Below are 16118 nucleotides of genomic sequence, written 5' to 3'. Positions count from 1 at the left end.
AATTAGATCAAGTTAGATTAAATAAGATTAAATAAGATTAAATAAGATTAAATAAGATTAAATAAGATTTAATAAGATTAAATAAGATTAAATAAGATTAAATTGGATTAAATTAGATTTAATTAGATTAAATTAGATTAAATTGGATTAAATTAGATTAAATTAGATTAAATTAGATTAAATTAGATTAAATTAGATTAAATTAAATTAAATTAGATTAAATAAGATTAAATTAGATTAAATAAGATTAAATTAGATTAAATTAGATTAAATTAGATTAAATTAGATTAAATTAGATTAAATTAGATTAAATTAGATTAAATTAGATTAAATTAGATTAAATTAGATTAAATTAGATTAAATTAGATTAAATTAGATTAAATTAGATTAAATTAGATTAAATTAGATTAAATCAGATTAAATTAGATTAAATTAGATTAAATTAGATTAAATTAGATTAAATTAGATTAAATTAGGTTAAATTAGATTAAATTAGATTAAATTAGATTAAATTAGATTAAATAAGATTAAATTAGAATAAATCAGATTAAATTAGACTGAATTAGATTAAATAACATTCAATTAGAATAAATTAGATTGAATTAGATTAAATTAGATTAAATTAGATTAAATTGAATTAAATAAGATTAAATTAGATTGAGTAAGATTAAATAAGATTAAATAAGTTTATATTAAATTAAAGTATATTGAATTAGATTGAATTCAATAAAAGTGGATAAAATTAGATTTAATTAGATTAAATTGAATTAAATTAGATTAAATTAGAATAAATTAGATTAAATTAGATTGAGTTAGATTAAATAAGATTAAATTAGTTTATATTAAATTAAAGTATATTGAATTAGATTGAATTCAATAAAAGTGGATAAAATTAGATTTAATTAGATTAAACTAGCCGGGTCCGGTGGCGCAGTGGTTAGCGTGGTAGCCTCTCACCCCAGTATGGCCAGGGTTCAATCCCAGACGGACCTGGTGGCATTTTTCGAGTCGAGATTTGCCTGATCACGCCTTCTATCGGATGGGGAAGTAAAACGTCGTTCCATTAGCGTAAAAAGAGGACGCCTAGAAATGAGCAGAAACTTGCAACAGAGACCAATAAAGACCCGGGGGTCGTTAAAGTGGATTGCTTTGCTTTGCTTTTTTTTAAACTAGATAAAATTAGATTAAATTACATTAATTACATTAAATTTAATTAAATTATATCAAATTAGGTGAAATTTGAATAAATAAGATTTCAGTAGTTCAATTAGATTAAAGTAGATTAAATAAGATTTAATTAGATTAGATATTCTTACAGCTTTTTTTTTAACTTCTATTGTTCTCTTTTTTTCTAGTTTCATTTAAAGTGAGATTCATATGCTTCTCGTTTGTCTTCTTTTTATTTTTATATTGTTATCTTTGAAGGTATATCGTGGAACTGCTTGTTAATATGTCCAAATGTCCAAATTTAGAAAAAAAATAATCATCTCATTTTTTAGTTTTGTTAGGCTCTCCCCAGTTTGTAATTTTATCTATTTTAGATATAAATGTATGATTTGTTGCTTTTGTAATAATCTGTGTTGTTTTTTCAATACTTTTCACACTATTTTATTTATTTTTTTCTCTTTTTTGTACTCTTTGATTTTGGTTCATCTATTTAACAAAACTTTTTCTGGTTTTATAAATCATGTTTTAGTTAGTTTTTAATTTGAAGTTTAGTTTTAGATATTCTGTTGTTTTGACCAATTTTATCAGATTTAAGAACTATTCTTTTCTTCTTATATTCTGTGTTCAATCACGGGACTAAAATTATCATCATCGAACCTGGTGCACTTTTTGCACTTTTTTTTCTTCAAACTTTCATTTGTGTATAACTAAAATGTATCTTAAATCCAACACCTCTTCCTTTCCACTCACACAAATTCCCAAACTCTCTCATGACCTCTGCCAACTTCCACATCGAATGCATTTCCAGAGTCGACATTTCCCCCATCCCCAAAAATTCGTCCGACCTTCACCCATCTTTCCATCAGGAAAAACACACCAACACTTACAACTTGCAATCACTATGACCTACTTCCTCACGTTTTTCTCACCTTCCCAAATCGTGCTGTTATCAGCCAGCCAGCACGAACCATCGACCAAGAGTGAATCTCTCCCTCGCTCACGATTTTCTCTCATTTCGCGTTCATTTTCCTTTTCATCGATCATCATCATTCTCTCTCCCCGCTGAGCACGAACTGAAAACTCTCTCGCAGGAAAAACACACTCAACTTACAACCTCTTTTTACATCCAACCTCCTCCTGGCCAAGGCAAAAAGCTCACTGATAAAGGACTCGCACCGTCGTGGACTTTGCTCAGTAGTGAATCGGCCGTGGACAGCGTTGGACGTGGAAAACAAACCTAAGAGGGGAAATTGGTTGCCCATCCCCCCTCTTCCTCTCACTTCAACAGGAGGAGCAAAATTCCTGGAAAAAAAGGAGCAAGTGTTTGCTGCTTTTTGCTTCTATCTTTGCTTTTTTTCTGGAGTACAGGAAAATTGTGCAAAGAAGGTGTGAGTTGGGAAAAGTTTGGCGATTTGCTGTTGGAAAACTCTGCGCCTACACTTGAAGGATATCAGAGGGAACCGTCTGGTGAATTGTCTGTTTTGTGGTGTAGCTGTGTGGGTGTGTTTGAAACTAGAAGGATTAAGACGGAATACTTTGAGGTGTTTCCCTGAATTAAAGGTGAATTGAAATAAGTAAATTTAAAGCTGAAATAGAGAAGGTTCGTTTCAGCAAAACTTACTTTAAAGGAAAATCGGAAAATTTCACGAGTCAAGACAAAGTTTCCGTCGCAGGAAGTGAAAATTTGCTATCCTAGACTGTGCCGGAAGTGCGATAAGGAAAAGCAAAAGGAAGAAACGGGAAGAGCTCGCCGAGGATTAAAGCTACTTTCGGTGAGAGTGAAAGCTTCTGGGGAAAAGTGAGTAAAAGTGTCATTTGTCATCGCCAAACGTGGAAGCTAATGAGACGGGACACTTGTTCGGCGTAGAAACTGTCCCCTCCCGGAAGTGTGTGCAAACGCGATGTGTGTCCCGCCGAGGGGAAATTCCGTGTCCGTGTCTTGGTGTCTATTTGTGTGAGCTTTTATGTACATCACCGATCTTTATGTACAATCTGTTGAATGTGCCCGCCCTGAATCGCTGGAAATACGCACTTTCTGTGTTCGGAGTGGATTGACTGATCCGCTTTAAGAATATTAAAAACAGCTCAACCGAGGGCCAGCTGACTCATCGGAAATTCTGCGACTTTGGAGTAAACGAAATCCCTGCTCGGAATAAAAAATAGCAACGCAGGTAAGACAAATTCACTTTTAAGCTTCACTGGAGCAAAACCAAATTTAATTTTTAGGGGATTTTTATTAAGTCGCAAAATATAAACAATTTTGAAGTTCAATAAAAAAACGCATTTATCTTCAAAACATCAATTTTATTTAAATAAAATAAAATAGAATAAAATAAAGCCAACCTCCCCTAAAAATTTCAATCCATCACAATCGAGGATTCTAAACATGACTGGTGGAAGAAACGGCGGCAGGACAGCCAAAGATGACGACCGGGACGAGGAGAGCACGAAGATGATGATGATGAAGTGATGGGTTCCCGGAATATTTTTTTTTGGTTGCTAAAAAACACACGGCGAGAGTGAGGCCCTTCAGGTGAGGACTGTGCGTGAACGCCTCTGGGGAGGGCAGGGCAAAACGTTAAAATGGAGGAGTTTTTGATTGTTCTTGGCAGTTGTGTGTGCGTTCATATTTTTAGATTTTGTGGGTAAAAGTGGGTGGCAGTGAAATCTGACGAAAAATTACACCCAGTGATTAGGATTCTGGGGTGTGTACTGAGAGGATGATTATCGTGGGTTGCGAAGTGCTTGTATTTTAAATATGAGTTGTGAGTTGTGTATAATTAACTGGCTAAAATTACGTTTAAATTATTAAAAAAAAAGCTAGAGAAATAGTAAAAAAAACGCTTCGGGCTACATCATTTTTTTTTGTATGATTTTTTGGACACATTTTCTTTACAAATTGGAGTGTCATTAGTCAAAAATGGATTAGGTAAAACTTAGTAATGAGCTATTGAAAAGATGAAGTAAGTTTGACTCGAAATTTTAAAATTTCTGTAAGTATTTTAAAATTAAACGAATCGGGATGACTCTTTTCTGCAGTGAGTCATTATTTGGGGACAAATAAAGTGAGATGAAAAATCATTTACATGGAGTCTCATAAGCACTTCAGCCAGACAACCAAAAAAAAATGTGTAGACTGTCTAACTTAACTTTTGATTTTTTTTATTTTTTTTGAAAAGTAGTTTTGACAAAAAAAAACCTGCAAGGGTGATGAAAATAGGTGTGTCGAAAATTAGTAAATTCCAATATTTTTGTTTGGATCAGACTTCATAATTTATTTTTTTTTCATTAATGCCGGTTTCCAATGCTACACAATAAAATGTTGTGTAAATTTGGAAGATATAACTTTGTAAGAATCAATATCACATCTTTTTATGTAATTTTACCACATTTTAGACTGAAAAAGTGACATTCTATCAGAAAAAGGGTAAAATACTCATTTTCAGAGGTTAAAACATTTTTTCTGTTTTTCTGTTTTGTTTTTCCAGCTGTAATATTACCATGATTTTTTTACTGTGTATGTAATATTGCAGTCATGCTAAAGAGAATTCAAATAAATCTGAAAATTACACAGCAAAAAATCCGATGGTAAAATCGCATGCAAACACTTAATATTACACACTGCATGTACAATTTTTGTTAACACAAAAAAAAAAGTTACAACCGACGGGATTCAAACCCAGCACCAACAGTAAGGGCTGGCGCGTTAGCCCGCTCGGTCATCAGACCGATGAAGATGGATAGGATAAACGCATATATGAACTTGACATTTCGGTCAAGTAGGTTTCCCATACTGATGAGTAGGCATAGTGATTTTTCACGCTCAAAAATTGCAAATTTCACGGGGACCTCATTTTCAAAGCACGAAATTTCACCCAAATTTCGCGGAACATGAAAAATGTTAAAATAACTCTGAAAATCTTATGTTTAAATCACAGAAACTACTTTTTATGCTTCATTATGTATTATTCTTCAATAAACTAAAACAATCTTCACTTAGTTTGAACGTGACACAGAAAAAAAATCTTCTAATTTTCCTATTTTATTTTTTAAATGTAGAACATGCGTATTCTCATCAACTTAACTGCTTTTTAAATATTCCACTAACAAAGTTAAACAGTTTTTGCTAATTTGCTTCTTTTATATCATTTTACATTTTATTAAATTTCATATCAACGCAAGATTTAACAATCTTGTCCAGTCAAAATGAGTAAAATAAATTAAATTTTCTGCGACATTTAGCCCATTAAACATATTTTGTAAGGTTTTCATCTCACTTTTCAAAAACTAAATTTAAAATCAATAGGCAAAATTAATAAATTTTTAGCAAAATCTAAATTTTTATTCTAAATGAAAAAAGAAAATAAAAAAAGTAGTATTTTTTTACTTTCACGGGAATTATCTACCCAAATAAACAAATATCGTTAAACTTAAAGAGGACTCAGAAAAAACCTCAAATGTTTTTAAAAGGTGATTTCAAAGATAAAAAATACTCTTCATTTTATTTTGAATAAAACATAGCTTCATTCTTTTAATTTGTTTTAAAACCAACCTTTCAAATCAAATAGCAGTAAAAATTGTATTACAGCGAATGAAAATATTACTAAATTAAATTAGTTTCTAAAACAACTAAAAAATCTGAACATTTCTTCAAATGGCTTTTCAATGGAAAACTAATAAAATTAATTTCAATAGTCTTTATGGATGAAATATTTATTAAATTGTTATTTAAAAAAAAATTGAGAATATTGATAAATTTCAAGAATTCACGCCGTCCACGAAATCGTCAAAAATCACTAACCCTATATTATGAGCATGAGCATGAGAGATCACCCATGGTTGCCCCTCCGTTGCTGAACAAAACCGTAATATCCTTCCAGCACTACTGATCATAGGCTTCAACAGTCTGATGGTGTTTCCCTTATCAACAGCATGTATGAATGCGCTGAAAAGATAAAACACCATGATTGCTAAAGCTAGATCAGTTGCGAATAGGTAACAGTCATTGGCCACCAACGGCGCCCGCCATGTCAGTTTGTAGACCTCGATTTTAAGGGACGGGAATGTTAGTTAGCGCAGGTTGCTACTAGGGCAGCTGATTTACTCTGTGCTTACACCCCACGAGCGCCAGGAACCTGAAAACTTGTTAGTAGGATAGGGTGTTTGGTCAGGATTCATCATAGAAGATGATGATGCGACCCAAAATCATAGTGTTTGTTGAAAGGTATTATATTTTATTCTCAAGGCAAGCAATCGGATGCTGCGGATGAGACATTTCCCGTTTATCGGTTGTTAAATTTTAAATAAAATGGTTTAATCTTAGACAGCCGGCTGTGGAAAGATAGAACCACAATCATTTGTTATTAAAGAATCAATAATTAAACAGTGTACCTTTTAAATTGAGATGTTTTTACGAGTTTTACATGATTCATGTTTAGTGGGGTACTGATTAACGAAGCGAACGACGAGTTACGATGTTTATCGAGCTGAAATGGTATGATAAGGTTTTGTTGTTATTGCACACCGACGACGAACGCGAAAAAACCCTGCGACCCGACCGAAAGGCATCGCAAATCAGACTGGCTCAATTGTCATCGATGACAACCAGAGCCAGCCGCACCTTTACACACAAACACGCACGCGAGAAAAAAAAAACAAAAAACACACCGACGACGAACGCGAAAAAAAACACGACCCGACGGAAAGGCATCGCAATTCAAACTGAGGAAATAAAGAGAAAGAAGATAACATAAAAAAATAAAACCCAATCACCTAAAACCTAATCACATACAACCAATCACCCCATGTAAACAAATAGCGACACAAAAGAGACGAAAATTATCACGAAAAAACAGGACTGCGCGTCCCCAGAAGCACTGCACTTTTGATGGCATTATTCAATTATTATGCCCAATCACCCCATGCACACAAAGAGCGACACAAAAGAGACGAAAATTATCACGAAAAAACAGGACTGCGCGTCCCAAGAAGCACTGCACTTTTGATGGCATTATTCAATTATTATGCCCAATCACCCCATGCACACAAAGAGCGACACAAAAGAGACGAAAATTATCACGAAAAAACAGGACTGCGCGTCCCAAGAAGCACTGCACTTTTGATGGCATTATTCAATTATTATGCCCAATCACCCCATGCACACAAAAAGCGACACAAAAGAGACGAAAATTATCACGAAAAAACAGGACTGCGCGTCCCAAGAAGCACTGCACTTTTGCCCAATCACCCCATGCACACAAAGAGCGACACAAAAGAGACGAAAATTATCACGAAAAAACAGGACTGCGCGTCCCCAGAAGCACTGCACTTTTGATGGCATTATTCAATTATTATGCCCAATCACCCCATGCACACAAAAAGCGACACAAAAGAGACGAAAATTATCACGAAAAAACAGGACTGCGCGTCCCAAGAAGCACTGCACTTTTGATGGCATTATTCAATTATTATGCCCAATCACCCCATGCACACAAAGAGCGACACAAAAGAGACGAAAATTATCACGAAAAAACAGGACTGCGCGTCCCCAGAAGCACTGCACTTTTGATGGCATTATTCAATTATTATGCCCAATCACCCCATGCACACAAAGAGCGACACAAAAGAGACGAAAATTATCACGAAAAAACAGGACTGCGCGTCCCAAGAAGCACTGCACTTTTGATGGCATTATTCAATTATTATGCCCAATCACCCCATGCACACAAAGAGCGACACAAAAGAGACGAAAATTATCACGAAAAAACAGGACTGCGCGTCCCAAGAAGCACTGCACTTTTGATGGCATTATTCAATTATTATGCCCAATCACCCCATGCACACAAAGAGCGACACAAAAGAGACGAAAATTATCACGAAAAAACAGGACTGCGCGTCCCAAGAAGCACTGCACTTTTGATGGCATTATTCAATTATTATGCCCAATCACCCCATGCACACAAAGAGCGACACAAAAGAGACGAAAATTATCACGAAAAAACAGGACTGCGCGTCCCCAGAAGCACTGCACTTTTGATGGCATTATTCAATTATTATGCCCAATCACCCCATGCACACAAAGAGCGACACAAAAGAGACGAAAATTATCACGAAAAAACAGGACTGCGCGTCCCAAGAAGCACTGCACTTTTGATGGCATTATTCAATTATTATGCCCAATCACCCCATGCACACAAAGAGCGACACAAAAGAGACGAAAATTATCACGAAAAAACAGGACTGCGCGTCCCAAGAAGCACTGCACTTTTGATGGCATTATTCAATTATTATGCCCAATCACCCCATGCACACAAAGAGCGACACAAAAGAGACGAAAATTATCACGAAAAAACAGGACTGCGCGTCCCAAGAAGCACTGCACTTTTGATGGCATTATTCAATTATTATGCCCAATCACCCCATGCACACAAAGAGCGACACAAAAGAGACGAAAATTATCACGAAAAAACAGGACTGCGCGTCCCAAGAAGCACTGCACTTTTGATGGCATTATTCAATTATTATGCCCAATCACCCCATGCACACAAAGAGCGACACAAAAGAGACGAAAATTATCACGAAAAAACAGGACTGCGCGTCCCAAGAAGCACTGCACTTTTTTCAAAAATCACTAACCCTATATTAGTAATTAAACTAGTGTATTCACTCGCTAAATTCTACAATAATTCATAAGATTATTTTCATTCCTATTCGATTATTTTGTGAAAAATCGTTACATTTTCACACAAACATAAAATTTCACGGGATTTCGCGAAAAAAGCCAAATTTCACGGATTTCACGCTGTCCGCGAAATCGTGAAATTTCACTAACCCTACTGATGAGCTACATATTTCTGGGTGTAATATTACATAGAATTTCATAAAATAATGCAAAATTTATTTTTCATCAAGGCCTTTTACACGCAGCTAGATTACTACTTTATTTGCTGTGAAGAAAATGATTGATTTATCGTTTCGATATCTTATGTTTAGTTGAATGTTTTAACAAATGTCCAACTTGATTATCCGAAGAACTGGCCAAAATTTTATTTTGGGTGATCGCATTTTCTGATAATCGAATCACAAAATGGCTCAAATAACGCTCCGAATTAATCTGATTGTGGTTAATCTACACAAAAAAAAACGATGATAATATTACATTTGGAAAACATCTCTTTTGTCAGGAATAATGTGTAAGTTTACCAATATTCCGATGTTACCTTTTAAGTTTAAGTTGAGCTAATATTGCATCAGAATAAAAGTAGTATGACACCTTCAAATTTAGCACTTTCCAAATTTACACATGTTTTTACTGTGTAGTTTGATGACTTTAAATAATAAAAATAACAAAACATATTTTCGTGATTCGGTTCTCCGAAGTCTCTGTAGAAACCTTTGGTTAATCGAATTTCGGATAATCGAATCTTCTAATAAAAGAGTTTTTTTTAATATTATGTACGGACTGTAGCTACCCGCATTCTTTGAAAAAAAAAAAACTACAGTTTTAGTCAAAAAGTTTTTCGCATTTTTTTTATTTTCAATGTATGTTTGATTGGTCTGAATTGCACTTAGTAACAAACAAGTTACAAAGCAATTCTCAATGATTCTGATATCGAATAACCAATCTTATAAACTTTGATATAAATACTTTATTTAAAATTATAACCAATTTTCCAATAATTATAGTGTACATTAGAGTGTAATAAAAATAACTTTTTGGCGGGCATTCAAGGGTTTGTTCCGGTGGGCATACTAAGCCCAAATCCAAAATATGAGCTTGATTGGACGTAACAGGAGCTGGCGCTCCGCCCTTCAATTTTAAATGGGATTTAACCCTTAAAAAAAGATTTTTTCAAAAATGTCACCTTTTGAGGCATTTTGGCAACCAATGCGTTTACCAAAAACATCACTGGCGTGTAGGCCAGATCCTTGCGCTTCTTTTGGTATATATAACATTGACATTTGGAGCACCCTGGAGCTCGGTACAGGCCTTCAAAGTTTGGCATTTTTTCGAAAAATCGGTCCCGGCAAAAAAGATATGCGTCGCGCCTCGCGACGCCCTAGACGCCATTTGATTTTGCCGGGGCCGATTTTTCGAAAAAATGCCAAACTTTGAAGGTCTGTACCGAGCTCCAGGGTGCTCCAAATGTCAATGTTATATATACCAAAAGAAGCGCAAGGATCTGGCCTACACGCCAGTTTTTGGTAAACGCATTGGTTGCCAAAATGCCTCAAAAAGTGACATTTTTGAAAAAATCTTTTTTTACGGGTTAAATCCCATTTAAAATTGAAGGGCGGAGCGCCAGCTCCTGTTACGTCCAATCAAGCTCATATTTTGGATTTGAGCTTAGTATGCCCACCGGAACAAACCCTTGAATGCCCGCCAAAAAGTCATTTTTGTTACATCCTAGTGTAGGGGAGAGTGGGGAGACTTGATCCCCGGGGACACTTGATCCCAAGCCTGTATCTCGTCAGCATGTGGGTAAAACAATTAGCTTTGTTCTAGAAAGTTGTGCGAAATTAACTAAAACTCATTGTAGAAAACAAAGAAAAAAAATTAAAAAAATTTAGATTGAGTTACACACATTTTTCTAAAACGAGCTGCAAAAAACTTCCAAGAGATCTTTTTTTCTTTGTTTTGATATGTATAGAAAACACTCAAAAATTATTCAAAAAATATTTTTTATGCATGAATTGTTTGATAAACTTATCAACTCCAAAACCCTTACGCATTTGATGTTAAATTTATCGTCATACTATTTTTACAATCAATTGTTTAAAAAAGTGCGTTTAGGGAGACTTGATCCCTGCATTTTTACAGTCACTGGAATCAGCCTCAAGATTGATTAATTGGGCTGGGTTTTCATACATAGTTTCCTTTAGTATAGTTGTACATAACTTACTGCAGTTCGAACCTTTTTTCAAAAGTTTTGTAAACAAAAATTTCCAGCTTTTGTAAACATGCTCAATTTTGGTCTAAAAAATAATATTTTAAGTATTTAAATATTTTACATACTAAACTTGTTATATTCTGAACACAACCGCACAGGTTTTATGTGAAATTGCTGTAACTTATAGAAAATTAAAAGTTTGGATAAATAAGAAACATTTTGCTTAAGATTTCTTCAAAATATTGAAAGGGGGATCAAGTTACCCCTAACATTTTTAAAATGCCGGTTTAAAATATTTTTTTAAAGCGCTTGGCATGAATCGAAGAGTTTATCTGATGAAATACCCTTATTAGCCAAACATAGATGAATGTTTAAGCTTTCAATTCATGCAAAAAGTTTATAGTTTTGTGAGAAATTGACAGAGTTATGTGCGATACAAAAAAATGGGATCAAGTCTCCCCACTCTCCCCTACATTGTAATGAAATCTAGTTGAACTTTCATTTCATAACAACACTTTTTTGCATCACAGCCATATGAGGTAAAATTGCATACCTGATCGAAATAAAACTGACTGGAAGTTTGGCTACATTGCACTAAGCTTTATGGTTTTAGTATCTCTAGTTTAGAACACTACAATTAAAATTAGATTGAAGCTGTACATTAGGGTGCCCAGAAAAAATGACCCCCTGCTCCACAAGCGGAAAATGGATTTTTGGGTTATTTTAAGCATCTGTGTAAATTTTGAGCGAAATTGGATGAGATTAACCCATTGATACCCGAGCCCAAAGTTGGTGTAAAAAATGTTTTTCATACAAAAATGACTTTTTTAAATCGCTAATAACTTTTCAGGATCGAGTTTTACAGCTTTGGTATGTTCTACAAAGTTGTAGAGCACTAAATTTTGATTAAGAATCTCACTTTTGGGAATATTTGGGTGGAAGTAGCGCACCGTGCAGACCAAACCGTAAGAATTTTGGATTTTCCATACATTTTTTCGATTTTTCCCATACAAACTTCACCTCCGAGTATCAATGGGTAAATGATGACCGATTTTGCTCATATTTGATCCAGAGTCCTAGAATAGGTCAAGGAACAATATTCAGCTTGTGGAAAAAAAAGTCCCATATTCGGGGCACCCTACTGTACATAGTACAGAGTACAACATAATGCGTCCTAAACTCAGTTTAGACCAAAATTCACGTGCGACGAAATAGCGCTTTATGATAACAAAAAATCTCTTTAAAAATGTCGTATGACTTTATATAGTCTAGCATAAATAGCTTCAGCCACCGAAGCGCCAAACTGCACATTATCATCTGCTCATCGAACATTCACAATGCAGATACCAAAAGCCTTAAAAAAACTCAAAACAATAGCCCACCCATTGTTTTCCCCCGTTTTGCAGCCAAAACGCCTCCGACTTGTGCTGTCGTGTTTTTATCCGCTATCTATTCTAGACATTTTCCTTCGTCGTTTCTCTGCGGCAGCCTCGTGTCCACCCCCGCCATTGTGAACGACGGACGTCGCGACATCGTCGGTCGAATCAAGCTTGAAAAAGTAGCTTCTTTTTTTCTGCCTGACGTTCAGCCCTGATTATCGGTCCACCAGCTGAAAGTGTCAAAGTCACGTCCCGTCGCCTCTGGTATTGTTTGTTTTTTTTTTTCGGTGGAAAAAGCTGCTTCTGCAGCTCGGATTGCCGGGACAAATTTCGAGCTGCCTCGAGTTCCAGCTGATGGAGACGCATGGTTGCGATTTTTCATGAAATGAACCAGGCGTTTCCACAGAATTGTGTTCTTCTTTGTTGCTACCAGCATTGGATTGTACCCCGGCAAATTTGATATTCGTATATCTGATTCGAAATTCAAATTTTTCGATTTTCCACTGAAAGCATCTGTTGGCAGGTGTTGCCGGAAAATTTGCTGAGAGTTCAACACTTTTTTCTGTGTACCATCTGCAAAGGCTGCTGGTTTCGAGTATGGGGGTTAACACGGACGAGGAACAATTTAATCGTCCGCGTTTTATTGCTTGTTTTTATTGGTTTTATTTAATCACAGCTGTTAACAAGAATCCACCATTCAGGGTAAAGAATATTAATTACAAACTAAGAGTTATAAATTTGCCTGAATTTTTATTTTTAAATATTTGATTGCATTAATATTATTGAGGTTTTAAACAAGATTCACACCTAGAAAAGTGGATTCTAAAGTACCCTGGTAAATTTTTTGAAAATAATTGATTTATGTAATTGCTCCAATGTTACAATGTTAGGGCCTAGCAAAAAAAAAAAAACATCACCTTATCATAAAACCAGAAAAGTGCGTGGATGTTACCAATCAATACAAACACACATTCCCCAACGCACAAATTCACTATCACACCCCAAATCTCTGTGCAATTATAGCAGGTTTTCCACCGATTTTTCCCTCCCCACCAAAAACAGCCCACAAGAGCTTTGGAAAAATCCCTCGCAAATTTCCCCGCGACTCAGGCTCTGATGGGTTTTTTGTGCCGTCATCATCGTCATTATGTATGAGAGTGTATTTCTGTGACGGGAAGGGGAGGAATGGAAAAGCCATTCAGGCTTGTTGCAATAAAACAATACCGAATAAAAGAGGAAGGGAACTTGGGAAGGTGGGTGGAGCCACTCTATGTTTCACCTCCTCTAATACAACCACCTCCTCTTTTTCCGTTTTGGTGGAAACATTTATTTCTTTATCGACGCGCGAAGCTCAAGTTGGAAATTTACGAGGCTGAACTTTCGATGCTGTTGCTGCTGGTGCCATCAGGTCGAGAGTGTACTTTATGCTGGTGTAGGAACGGATCAGTTGGGTACCGTACAAGGGAGCTGATTCATATTTTTTTGTTTTATTTTATTAAATATGGAATTTTATTTTTTGTACATAGCAAGTAAACTTTAAAGGAAAAAAAATTATTCAATTCAATTTAATTCGGTTTTATTGGTGAATTATCAATATACAATAAGTTCTTTTGGAATACATAACAGAGTTTTGGAGTTCCTTTCAGCTGTGTGTTACATCATAATCCATTTTGGAACAATTGTTGCTTGTAGTTAAGGGGTTACCGAAAGTAAGAAAAAGATAAGAAAAAAAAAACTTACTAAAATTGCAAGGGAAAGGGGATAGAAATAGAGAAAGCTTAAAACTAGATCACAATTTTTTATCCTTTATAGATGTGCTTAATCATTAATTCCCCGAGGGCTAGAAATTGCTCCGCCTTGTTACGGCAGCTCCGAAACCGCGTCATCATCTCCCCCGCGAGAGCAAAGAACTCCGGCAGGGTAAAGAGATCTTCCCCGGTGACTTCTTGCTGGGCCGCATTGCCGCTACCGGCAGCGACCACGCTGGCAAACGATCGCCCCCAGCCAGGAGGGAACGCTGAATTGTCCGCTGGAACCGTTCGCTGGCCAGCTGCAGGAACGGCTGCGCTCGTACTTCGCTGAGGAGGATGGGACGCTGCTGCTTTCTTCTTCCTCTTTTCCTGCTCCTCGAGGTAGGACTTCCGCGCGACGCATCCGCGGTAATTGCCGGTATGGTTACCGCCGCAGTTCGCGCACTTTACGCGCGGCTTGGTTTGTTCTGCGTTTTCCCCCAAGTCCGTCTTTCGTGGCAGTGCGCACACCTCCGAGAGGTGTGACTCACCGCACTTCACGCAGCGGGGCCGGAGGTTGCAGTTCCGCGAGCCGTGGCCGAATTTCTGGCATCGGTGACATTGCGCTACGTCCGTCGGATTTTTTGAGTAAAACCGCCAGTTTACCCAAAAACCGTCCAACGCCTTAGTCCGCCGCAGGTCTTGAAGTTTGACGGTGCCGCGATCGAAGTACAACAGGTACAGTGTGTGTGTACCTGTAACGGTTGTCTTCCGCGAGAGGACTTTTATGTCTCGCGGCGTTATTCCGACACCCGAGAGGTGCTCCTTGAGGACGGAGGTCAGGCGGTCTTGGTACCCCTGCAAGACGATCTTAACAGCGGTCTTCTGCACGGGGTCGAATGTGTAGAATTTGAAGTTTTTACGCTTCAATTTCTCCACAACCAGGTCGAAGTTCTTTTGGTCAAATGTGAACACTTGCACTGACGATTTACCTATTTTGAGGCAGTACACGAGGCCTTCCAGCTGCTCGTCAACATCGTCCGCCAACGTGTCCAAAACGAAAATTGGTGGTGGTCGTCGTTCCTTTGGAGTAATTACTTTTTTTGGCGAAATCACTTTCTTCCGTGCACAACCATCGTCGTCGTCGTCGTCGGTAGTGCTACCGTCGGTGTTGTTGTTGTTGCTTTCCTCGTCACTCAGTCTCGCGAACTTGTTACTGGTGGGAATGTTGGCGGATGTTGAAGCGCCATCGGTCGACGGATTGCCGGAAGTAGCTGAACGGAGCCTAATAGGGCTGCGATCCTGGACGCGGTAATTAGCGTGTAATAATTTCGGGTCAAATCCTTTGGCGCACACACTCCCAGGCGCGATGGCGGACGACGCGGCGTTGGTTTGTTTACCTTTTTGCACACGGCCGGTAGACGAACTTCGCGGGTTTTTCGAGGCCGCACTCGAACTGCCACGGCCACGGCCGGCCCTTGGCATGCTGGTGGAGCAAGCTCGCGGCTAATCACGGTAAATTACGGCGAAAAATTTCGAAAAAACGATGGAGCACTGAGCACTTGACTGCTGCTTGCACTCGTGCGTACACGGAGGTCGGAAAAAAAAAAATTAGAGTACAAATTTATCACTTTTAACAGTTCAAACATCAACCATCTGGCGCTAGATGTTAAAAGGCATTCCAAGCGGAAATATTGTTGCGTGGATCGTAAGACTTCATACGCCTGCTCGTGCGTATCTAAGCAAGAGCTGGGGTGTGATTTGTGGTGTAATGAATTTCCCGCTCACCCCCCAACATGCATTCCCTACTAATTCATCAGCCGTTGTAAGTATTGGGATCATCGAGAAAATGTGATGCAAGAAGCCATGTTGTGCTTCAAAAGATCTCCTCCAGACGCTCTGCCCTTCGCCTGATTAGAGAAAAACCAATCATTAATATTCATGACTGCTGC

The 16118-nt window shown here is 37.2% G+C and overlaps 1 protein-coding gene across 5 annotated transcripts in view; it reads left to right on the top strand.

The window, feature by feature from the left end:
- Positions 1-2373: 2373 nt before the first annotated feature.
- The window catches only part of LOC120421742 (BAI1-associated protein 3), a 174171-nt gene continuing 160426 nt past the window's right edge, over positions 2374-16118 (top strand). For all 5 annotated transcript variants that reach the window (XM_039585013.2, XM_039585012.2, XM_039585011.2 and 2 more), the window contains exon 1: positions 2374-3338. The gene's annotated coding sequence lies outside the window, so the exon portion shown is untranslated. The remainder of the gene's footprint in view (positions 3339-16118) is intronic.

Source organism: Culex pipiens, chromosome 3 (genome assembly GCF_016801865.2).
Source record: "Culex pipiens pallens isolate TS chromosome 3, TS_CPP_V2, whole genome shotgun sequence".
Classification (NCBI taxonomy): Eukaryota; Metazoa; Arthropoda; class Insecta; order Diptera; family Culicidae; genus Culex; species Culex pipiens.
The sequence above is the reverse complement of the archived record's forward strand: the minus strand, read 5'-3'. Positions and strand labels throughout refer to the sequence as shown.